The sequence below is a fragment of the Dipodomys merriami genome, unplaced genomic scaffold, assembly GCF_024711535.1.
Source record: "Dipodomys merriami isolate MVZ:Mamm:240054 unplaced genomic scaffold, mDipMer1.0.p SCAF_12, whole genome shotgun sequence".
NCBI lineage: Eukaryota > Metazoa > Chordata > Mammalia > Rodentia > Heteromyidae > Dipodomys > Dipodomys merriami.
This window is the reverse complement of record NW_027202493.1, coordinates 6,202,501-6,212,281: the sequence shown is the minus strand read 5'-3', so window position 1 is coordinate 6,212,281 and position 9,781 is coordinate 6,202,501. Positions and strand designations below refer to the sequence as shown.

Genomic DNA, 9,781 nt, shown 5'->3' with positions numbered 1-9,781 from the left:
GGAATGGGGTGGGATGGCAGCCCATCTTCCAGGCTAGAAAAGAGGCAGCACTTATATTTTATTGTTCTAAAATGCCTTTTAACCTGAATTTGGAATAAAGAAAACAAATCACCTGCTCAGGCAGAAGCCCTGGCTCAATCATTTGTACTGAGGCTGAAGATGAATTCAGCTTCAGCATCTACAAAGCAACTCTTTGGAAGAGTGAGTGCACTTGGAAAATAGCACAAATACTTGTTAGTGGTGTTTCCTACTTTAATGACTATCATATGCCTACAATTAAAACATTGGGTTTGCTTAAATGATTCAGAAATCTGCAAGTCAATTTCAGAGTATGCTGCCAGACTTGCCAGTTTTTATGATTTGGGTCTTGAATGTCCCCCAAAGGCCCATGAGTTGAAAGCCTGATGCTAGTCCAGGACCATAATAGGAGTGGTAGAGCTTTAAAGACGTGGAGACTAGTGGGAAGGAGTTGTGTCACTGGGGGTGGGTCCTCAAAGGGAATTGAGGCATCCAATCACTTTCTCTTCCTCACCTATTTGTTTCCTGCTGTCATGAGGGTAAGCAGCATCCTCCACCAAATCTCCTGCTGTGAAGCCCAGAGCAATGGGACCAAGTGACCATGGACAGAAACATCCAAAACTGAGGTCCAGAAATAAACCTTTCCTCTTGTGCAGTTGTCTATTCAGGTATGTTGCTATGGTAATTTAAGCTGACTGGCACACTGGTAAATCAGCTATCAGGTGGAGGGAGGGAGGGAGCAGATCTCTTTGTTTTGTTTACCTGTTTTTCTGAGGTATTTTGGAGCATTTGAAGCTTTGGGTATTTTCTGCCCAAGGACAGAAACATGAAACATTCCTTCCTAACTCTCTCCACTGGCGCCTACTGCCCTAAATTCAAGGGCAAACTTGTAAAGGTTGTTGATACATGGTGGGTAATTTCCTACCATAGGACCCATTGCTATAGTTTGAGTGTTCGCATACTTTGTGGACTTTCTTTTGCTGGATTTCAACCAAACAGTCTTGTTAAATGTTAAAAAAAAATCTATATTAAAAATCTCTTGCTTTGTGAGTGATATCCAATTTGATCAATAAACTTGAAAAGAAAGGAGCCCAAGGCACCCACCACATGCTTTAAAGATTTAATTGTTCCACAGAATTTTAAGCAAGTAGTAGAAAGAAACAAAATTGCATGAAACTGAATATTTCGCTGCAGGCTTCTAATTCATCTCACCTGCCAGCTTCCAGGGGCCCATGCCAGCACCAGGGCACTGGGGACTTTCCAACACAGACAAGGATTACACTTCATGCAAGCTAAAGAACCTCCCAGTCTCTTTGAAATGGGGCAGTTGATCAATTTCTTCCTTGTCATGAAAATACCAGGGTTCATGGATGTAGCTGGCTGAGCAGAACTCTTTATAGTAAACCCTGGCCATATCCTGCTTAGTTCTCAACAGTAAAAGATTGTGAGGAGTTCTGAAGAAGCTAAGGTCCTAGGAGCTGGGAAGCTGGTACCCAGCAAGAAGAGCTACATCTAGGCCTCAGCAGGCACCAAGAAGTAGTATTCATGGCCCTAGGGAGGTACAGACCAGAATCCTGATGGCTTGGGTTTGGAAACCTGGAAATGTTTTGCTGTGGTTCTTGCAAGCTGGAATCATGTGAATGAGGCCTTTTGCCTCATCCCTGCTAGACTACCCAGGATAGAAGGAATTCCTCAATTCTCTGGGCATAGCCCATCATGGACACCCTATAGACACAGAAAACACCAGCAGGAGTCACTCCTGCCTGTCACAGTGCAAAGAATCCTTCTCTTCTAACCACAGGCGCTAGATCAAGAGAGCGGGGGAGGAGGGGCATGCCATGGAAAGTACTCTGTGCGTGCCTTTGGAAATACGCTGTGGTAGAAGAGGTTTAGAGGAGAGGATGAAGAAGCTCAGAGAGGGCATGGAAAGCTGAATGGCTACAAACAGCAGGCAGTTGAAGTTGTTAGACAGCAGCCTCCAGGGTTGAGTACTCCATTCCCTCCTAACCTTGGGACAGCTATTTACTCTCTCTAAGCCTTGATATCTTTACCTGTAACCAGAAATAACCATGATTCCTCATATGTAAAGTAGCTTGGGCTGTCCCCAGCATTTAGTAGGTACTCAATAAATAATAAATGTTACTTTAATAATAATAATTAATAATTATAGGCTGGAAGGCAATAGCCAATGGAGGAAGGTCATCTGGGCCTGGTGTCAATGGTCTTCACTGCATTAAAAGGAAGCGGAGGCTCAACCATCTGCCAGGACTGATGGGTCTCCCCTCCTCCCCCAGCATAGCTCTTTCCAATAGAGCTTTTTACTTGTGTCCAAACTTGGTCCTGGCACCTCTCCAGAGGCTCAATTCAAGAGAACATTACAGTAATAATACAGCTCCTATTATACATCAGCACTTAGATAAAGAAAAATGTCCTGTGGATCTGAATCTAAAAATATTTCAGAAAAGTACTGCCACTAGGTGCCAGAGATCCTCCCATGAAAACAAACCAATAGAAAAAGTGTTTCTGATCAGTCCAATAAACATGGTGTAATTTCATACAATTAATACAGTCTGCTCTTCAGTAATGTACCAGTGTGGACCACAGTCCTAGCTCCCGGGATACAGCAGAGCTCAGACTGACCAGGCTCTCCATCCATCCCTAGTTATCTATGTGTCCTGAGTGAAAGTGTAGGTTTGCAGTGGAATTAGAAGATGTTTATAGAGTTCATAGGACTAAAAAAAGATGGCTTTTCTATTATTACTATTGCTTCTGCTATTATATTATTATGGTTTCTGTCAGCCATAGTTTGAATCTAGAAGGCTCAAGAGTTGAAGGACTGATCTTCAGCTTATGGTGCTATTGGAGAAGGTAGAAGTTTTAAGAAGTGAGGCCATGTGGTAGGAAGATAGGCCATTAAGGGGCATGAACTTGAAGGGGATATTAGAATCCTGGCCCTTCCTCTCTCTTGTTTAACAAATTTGCTTCCTGACTACCATGAAGTGAGAAGTCTCCTCCAGTATACATCCCCGCCATGATGCTCCGCCTCACCATAGGCCCAAAGCAACAGGGCCAAGCAACCTCTGAAAGAGTGAGCCTCTTTATAAGCTGATTGTCTAAGCTATTTTGTCACAGCAACAGAAAATTGACTAATACACTGTTCCACATCAAGCCTACAGTAATGCTCAAAACTTGACCCTGGAAAAAGAAAAAGAAAAACAAACAAACAAACATGAGAACATCAAAGGAAAATCACTGACCAGAGTAGTTCAGTATTTCTCTTCATTCCTTGCCTCAGAATTTAGCCTGAGCTATCTGTTGGCATTGAAGAAAGTTATACTTTGAAGTATGGCACATTTCTAAACTGATATGGTATGTAAGGGTTCACAGAAGGTCCATGTTTAATGGAGTACCACACACACACACACACACACACACACACACACACACACACACGCACACACACCAATTTGATCCATGCTATTAAGAACAGGACTGCCTTGGTGATTTAGCTATCAATTATCTGCCCTCTCTGTCTACCTCCTGCCCCCATACAAAGATTTCTGATACCACCAAAGTCTGCAAGGACATGATGACACAGTCCAGCCCACAGCAATGCACTCCAGCCTGCCCATCAGTCAGCCTTCAACAGTGCACTGGCAGTAGACTCGGGCCTTCCACCATGTATTGTAGGAAACACAAAGGGCAGGAATAGCAGAGGCTCCTGCTTCTCAGGTGGTCCACAGTCATGCTAGAGGAAAACACATGACACAAGACCAAGTGTATTTAATACTAAAGAGGGACATCTCCAAGCCCAAATTTCATTGCTCTGCTAATTAAAGCAGGCCCCAGGCCAGGTCTTAGGAAGCTTTTTCAGTAGAGCCAGCGCTTTGTGATCATAGCACTAATGGATGGCAGAGGATTCTGAGCCGCATTTTCAATTATCCAGTGCTCTCTGGTATGGTGCCTGCGTTTCTTATATATCTGGGGAGTGTCGCTGTGCTTGGCTAATTTAACAAGGAGCATTGACTGGAGCCTGTTAGAAATGTCCCCCTCCAAGGACCACCCATTAGGCTGCTGGCTGCAGCTGCCCTCCACTGCCCCAGCGCTTGATGGGAGAGGCCCGCTCTCTCTGTACCCACCTCCCCTCCAACCTGTCCCCCAAGTGCCACCAGCAATTTTCCAGATCACTGAGGAGCTGATGGCTTGTTTATGTCACAATGCGGGTGCTTTCAGCTCCTATTTTCATTTACTCTTGATCTTCCAGGACAACTAGAGAGGAACAAGAGGTCCGCTGCCATGAGCCACAGCTTGGGAGAGCCTTTCCCACACAGGCTGTCCCTTGAATTCTGGGTGCCGCTATGACTAACTCCAGGAAGAGAGTGGAGAGGCGGCAGGGGGCAGCCACTGGGAAGGCGTGGGGACTGTGGCTTGTATTCACAGCTTTGAGGATGTGGGTGAGAACTGTTGTCTCAGCTGTGGAAGAGAAGAGAGAGGAGGGTCTCTCAAGGCGCCTGATCCACTGGCCTTCACACGTCCTAACAGCCAGCCTGGTCACTAGGGAGCTGGCCCTCTTTTCCACCTACATGTTATTCCAGCCATAAATCCAAGTGACAAGCTTGAACTTTCTTCAATTGACATGTTTACAAGGGAAGTCCACATTTGACAGGAAAATTAAGCCTATCAATCACCTAACGAGCTCACTAATGAATGGTTCTCTGATCTCCTCTGGTAGCTGGTTTATTGATTAGAGCAGGCAGCCCCAGCCCCTTGCCCTTACCCCACTCCACACCAGCTCCTCCCACTGCCAGATGTGGCTGCCCTCTAACCTTCCTCCCCATCCAAGTCTTCCCCTCCCTGAAGCACACAGAGGGTCTGGTTCAGGGTTTATCGGGAGGTCAGACCCCCTCCTGGCTCTGTTCTGTGTCAGAACAAAGAGAACAGATGCAGGCCGGGCCTGAGCACCCACTCGGCATATGGAAGCTATCTCCTTGGTCCCAGTAATTACCCAGGAGCTTGCTTGTTCAATGGCTTTGGTTTTTATTGCACAGAAACCAAGCTATTCCCCAACATAAAACACTTTAACGGTGCCTCCCTCCGGGGTTTCTGGGAGAGGTCTTGTCAGGTATAAAATGTGCAGAACCCCCTGCCAGCCCACAGGGGCAAGGCCTTCCACAATTAAAGGAGGGGGACAGGCCAAGGGGAGGTGGAGTTGCTAGAGGCAAAAGGGATCAGAGTCTTTTCATACTTGAAGGGTCCTGTGGTGTACATGTAGAACTTTCTGGAATGTTCAGAAGGGCAGGAAAAAGAGTGAGAATTCCTTAGAAACATAACCAGTCTCATCTTGTTGCCAAGACACAGATTAAAATCTGGGTCAGACACCAAACATCTGTTGAGCGACTGTTCTGTGTAAGAATAGATGATTAATATAGATTTTTTTTAAGCTGGACATTTAGTATGTGTTAATTTAATATAAAAAGCCATGGTCTGTTCTCCATACTGTCTCCAGGAAGTCAGATCTTACAGGCTCATGAAATGCATACTCCTAGAGCTCTGAATTAAACGAGATAAGGAGAAAAGTGTCATAGGCTAAAAATGGATGGCTTCTTAACCCAACAAGCCCCTAAATTCGTGACTAAAAGTGACAGAAAGGAGGATTTCATGGGCTTACTCTGAATTGAGCACAGGGCCATGTGGAAGAGGTTGTCAAAGCCCTAAGAGAATACATTCCTTCCTAGACCACCATAAGGAATGACAGACTGGGTGACTTGCTTGCTTGTTTGATTGATTGATTTAGTGCTGGTACTGGAGCTTGAACTCAGGGCCTAGGCCAGGTCTCTTAGCTTTCTTGCTCAAGAATGGCACCCTATCACTTGAGCCACAGCTCTGCTTGTAGCCTTTTAGTGGTTAATTGGAGCTATTTCCTGCCCTGGTTGGATTTGAACTGTGATCTTCAGATCTCAGCATCTTGACTATCTAGGGTTACAAGTATGAGCCACCAATAGTTTTATTGGTTTTATTTATTTATTTATTTATTTATTTATTTATTTATTTATTTATTTTGCCAGTTCTGGAGCTTGAACTCAGGGCCTGAGCACTATCTCTGAGCTTATTTTGCTCAAGGCTAGCACTCTACCACTTAAGCCGCAGCACCATTTCTGGCCTTTTCTGTTTATGTAGTACTGAGGAATTGAACCCAGGACTTCATGATTGCTAGGCAAAAATTCTACCACTAAGCCACATTCCCAGTCCTTGGGTGGTTTTAAACAAAAGAAATTCATTCCCTTGAAGTTCTAGAAGCTGTAGTCTGAAATCAGTTGCTCACAGGTCTTCACTCTCTGGAGGCTATGAAGACCCCTCCCTGCTATCACACACACACACACACACACACACACACACACACACACACACACACACACACACACTGGTGGTGTCCTGTTCACATGGCCATCCTCCCTGTTTTTTCCTCTTCTTAGAAAGATGCCAATCATTGGATAGAGGTCCCCAATCAGTATGACCTCATCTCAAATAATTACCTCTCCCAAGACCCTATTTTCAAATAAGTACATATTCTGAGCTTCTGGGTGGCCAGAAGTTTTTGAAGGAACTCAATCCAACTCAAAACACAGTGAGGGAATGTGGTGCTGAAGAGGTGAAGGGGCAGCTCTCAGTGCCCAGACAGCCACTGCCTGGCTTCTTGATAAAAGTTGCAGGAATGCTGGCACGCAAGCCTTTGCAGTAGGCAAGAGGGACGTGCCAGGGAAGAGAGGGGAAGAATTGTAGGAAGGTAAATTACAAATACTAAAAAATATGAAGATGGCCATTTAAGTGTTTAAAATGTGCTCTGGGTAATTCCAAACAAATTTGAAAGCCATTTTCAGACCATAAAATCTTCTGGTCTAAATCAGCAATTCCCAGGCAGGCCCAGTGCTAGGGCTGCAGAACCTCCCCCGCTGGCAGCGGCCGGCAGACTTGGGAGTCTCTCACTCATCCAGTAAATGAGTGATAATTCCTCCCAGTGACTGGACCTGGTCTTTCTCCAGTTATGCCTTCAGGTACTGCTCTACCTGCAGGCTGATACACTGGGACTTTTTTGTTGTTGCTTTCCTTGGCAGGGGGTCACCCCCGGAAAGGTGGCTCAGTCACAAAACCAGCCATCCTCACAGAAAGTCACATCTAACATTGTTAGCTAAACTCTCTGTACCTGGGTCAACGTTTTCCAATTTCCTTCTAACAAAGAAAGGAAAATCAGCCAGAATACCTACTTCTTGTAAGTATTGTACATCTGGAGAGACAGGACACCTTTGACAAGCAACCTATAGAAAAGACACTTTATAAGCATCCTGGGCTTTGTGAGCCCCACTTCAGGTCGCTCCACCTTGTTGTGCTGAGGCCTGAGAAGAGGTCAGGTCAAGACAGATTCACATAAGAACCTGAAGACACACTCATTCCCTGCCTGGGTATAAAGCTGGTTGCCAACAAGAAATTTATTGTTTAGAAAGATCTCACATACTAAAGAATTGGGGGAGAGGGGGAATGCAAGAGAAAGAGCACCAATTTTATATTAGAATGATACCATTATTATTATTACTAAATACTATTATTTTTTTGGTAGTACTAGGGTTCAAACTTCCATTTCCATTTAGCAAGCATTCTACCACTTGAGCCACGCCCCCAGCCCTTTTTTGCTTAGTTTATTTTTTTACATAAGGTCTCACATTCTACCTGGGCCATCCTAATACTATAATCCTCTTACCACTAAATCACCATGCCTACTTTGTTTTTTGAGATGGCGCTAGTGTTTGTCTAGGCTGGCTTTGAACCTCAATACTTTTTTTTTTTGTGAACATACTGTACAGAGGGGTTACAATTACATGGGCAGGATAATGCGTACATTTCTTACCAAGCATTGCAGCCTCCTCCTTTGTGACGGGTAACTTCACCTCCCTTCCCAGCCTCCCCCCTCCCCCCCACCCAATCCTTCCCCCCCCCCACCGACATTGTAAAGCTCGTTTTTGACATGACAATTTGTACTTCTCATTGTTGCAACAGGTCCACCTGAATCCTTAAACGACTTGTTTTTCCCCATCTCCTCCACAAGTTATACTGACATGAAATATAGTGAAAGCGGGGGTTATACTGTGGGGGAGGGACATACAAAGCAACAAAGAAATAATCTTATAAATGCGTTAGAAACACATGCATGAAAGAAAAAAACATTAAAATACACATCTAAGGGTTCATTTTCCTGACATCACATTATCTGACCTTTTCTGCTTGACTCATACATATACTAGATATTGCAAATAAGGGAAACCATGGGACCTGTGTTTCTTTGGGCCTGGCTTACTTCACTTAATATAATTTTTTCCAAGTTTTTCCATTTCCTAACAAATGGGGCAATGTCATTCTTTCTGATGGAGGCATAGAATTCCATTGTGTATATATACCACATTTTCTTGATCCATTCATCTACTGGGTTGGTTCCATATCTTAGCTATGGTAAATAATGCTGCAATAAACATAGTTGTGCTGGTAGCTTTAGTGTGGTCTTGTTTGTAAACATTTGGGTAAATGCCCAAAAGTGGGATTGCTGGGTCATAGGGGAGCTCTATGTGAAGTCTTTTGAGGAACCTCCATACTGCTTTACAAAGTGGTTGAACAAGTTTACATTCCCACCAACAATGAAGTAATGAACCTCAATACTTTTTATCTTCACCTTCTTCATAACTCTGTGTGTGTGTGTGTGTGTGTGTGTGTGTGTGTGTGTGTGTGTGTGTGTGTGTGTGTGTGTGTGTGTGTGTGTGTGTGTGTGTGTGTGTGTGTGTGTGTGTGCATCCATACTGGGGCTTGAAGTCAAGGTCTGGGTGCTGTTCCTTAGCTTTTTCACTCACGACTGATGCTCTACCTCTTGAGCCACAGCTCCACTTCCAGGTTTTTAGTGATTAATTAGGGATAAGAGTCTCAGACTTTTCTGCTCAGGCTGGCTTCAAACTGCAATCCTCAGATGCCCGCATCCTGAGTAGCTAGGATTACAAGCATGACCACTGGCACTCAGTTTAGATTCCATTTTTAAACCTGGCCCCACGGATTACTGGTTATTGCAAACTTGGCTTCTATTTTGCTTCCCTGAGCCTCAGTCTTCTCATCAATAAAGTAACAATGACAACAAATAATATATGTCAGATACTGGCCACAGAAGACTCCTGGCAAACAATTCCCCTCTTTTCCTATAGCTACTTGTGTTGGATGGCATATTTCATACATAGACACTATATTTTTGTTGTTAGGAGGTGAGGGGATCTGTAGGGGTGAAAGCTGGTGACCACCTGAAAGAGTAGCTTCCTAAGGCATAGGCCATAGGTCTGTTTCCTACCACTGTTAACCCATAAACTGATTGTGTGAACTGAATTCTTTCCCACAAGTTTGCCATTAAATGAGCCTTGTTCTACAGCATTTCCTAATTGAGAAGCAGAGATCATCTCTGATATCTTGGATGTAGGGACTATCTATGTATGGATGAAGCATGCTCACCACTATAGGAAAGGTTAAACTGCTCAGACATTCCCTCCAAAATCCATCCTTCCCCACCTTCATCTGAACTCAAGAGAAGCCTGAAGGGCAGATGTTCGACCAGCCATTCATCCTTCAGCTACTGCTCCTGACCAGCTCCTGTCACCTTCCCCTGAACACATGGGCTGATTCTAACTTATCTCTGGTCTTCAGCTTGTTCCTATGCTCCCTATCTTCTATCCACTAGCACAAC

At 44.4% G+C, this 9,781-nt stretch overlaps 1 long non-coding RNA gene across 1 annotated transcript in view; it reads left to right on the top strand.

Annotated features, from left to right (window-relative positions):
* Window positions 1-596: 596 nt before the first annotated feature.
* Window positions 597-9,781, top strand: part of LOC138823009 (uncharacterized) — a 21,891-nt gene continuing 12,706 nt past the window's right edge. The window contains exon 1 of the long non-coding RNA XR_011370710.1: window positions 597-686. This is a non-coding gene — a long non-coding RNA (uncharacterized lncRNA). The remainder of the gene's footprint in view (window positions 687-9,781) is intronic.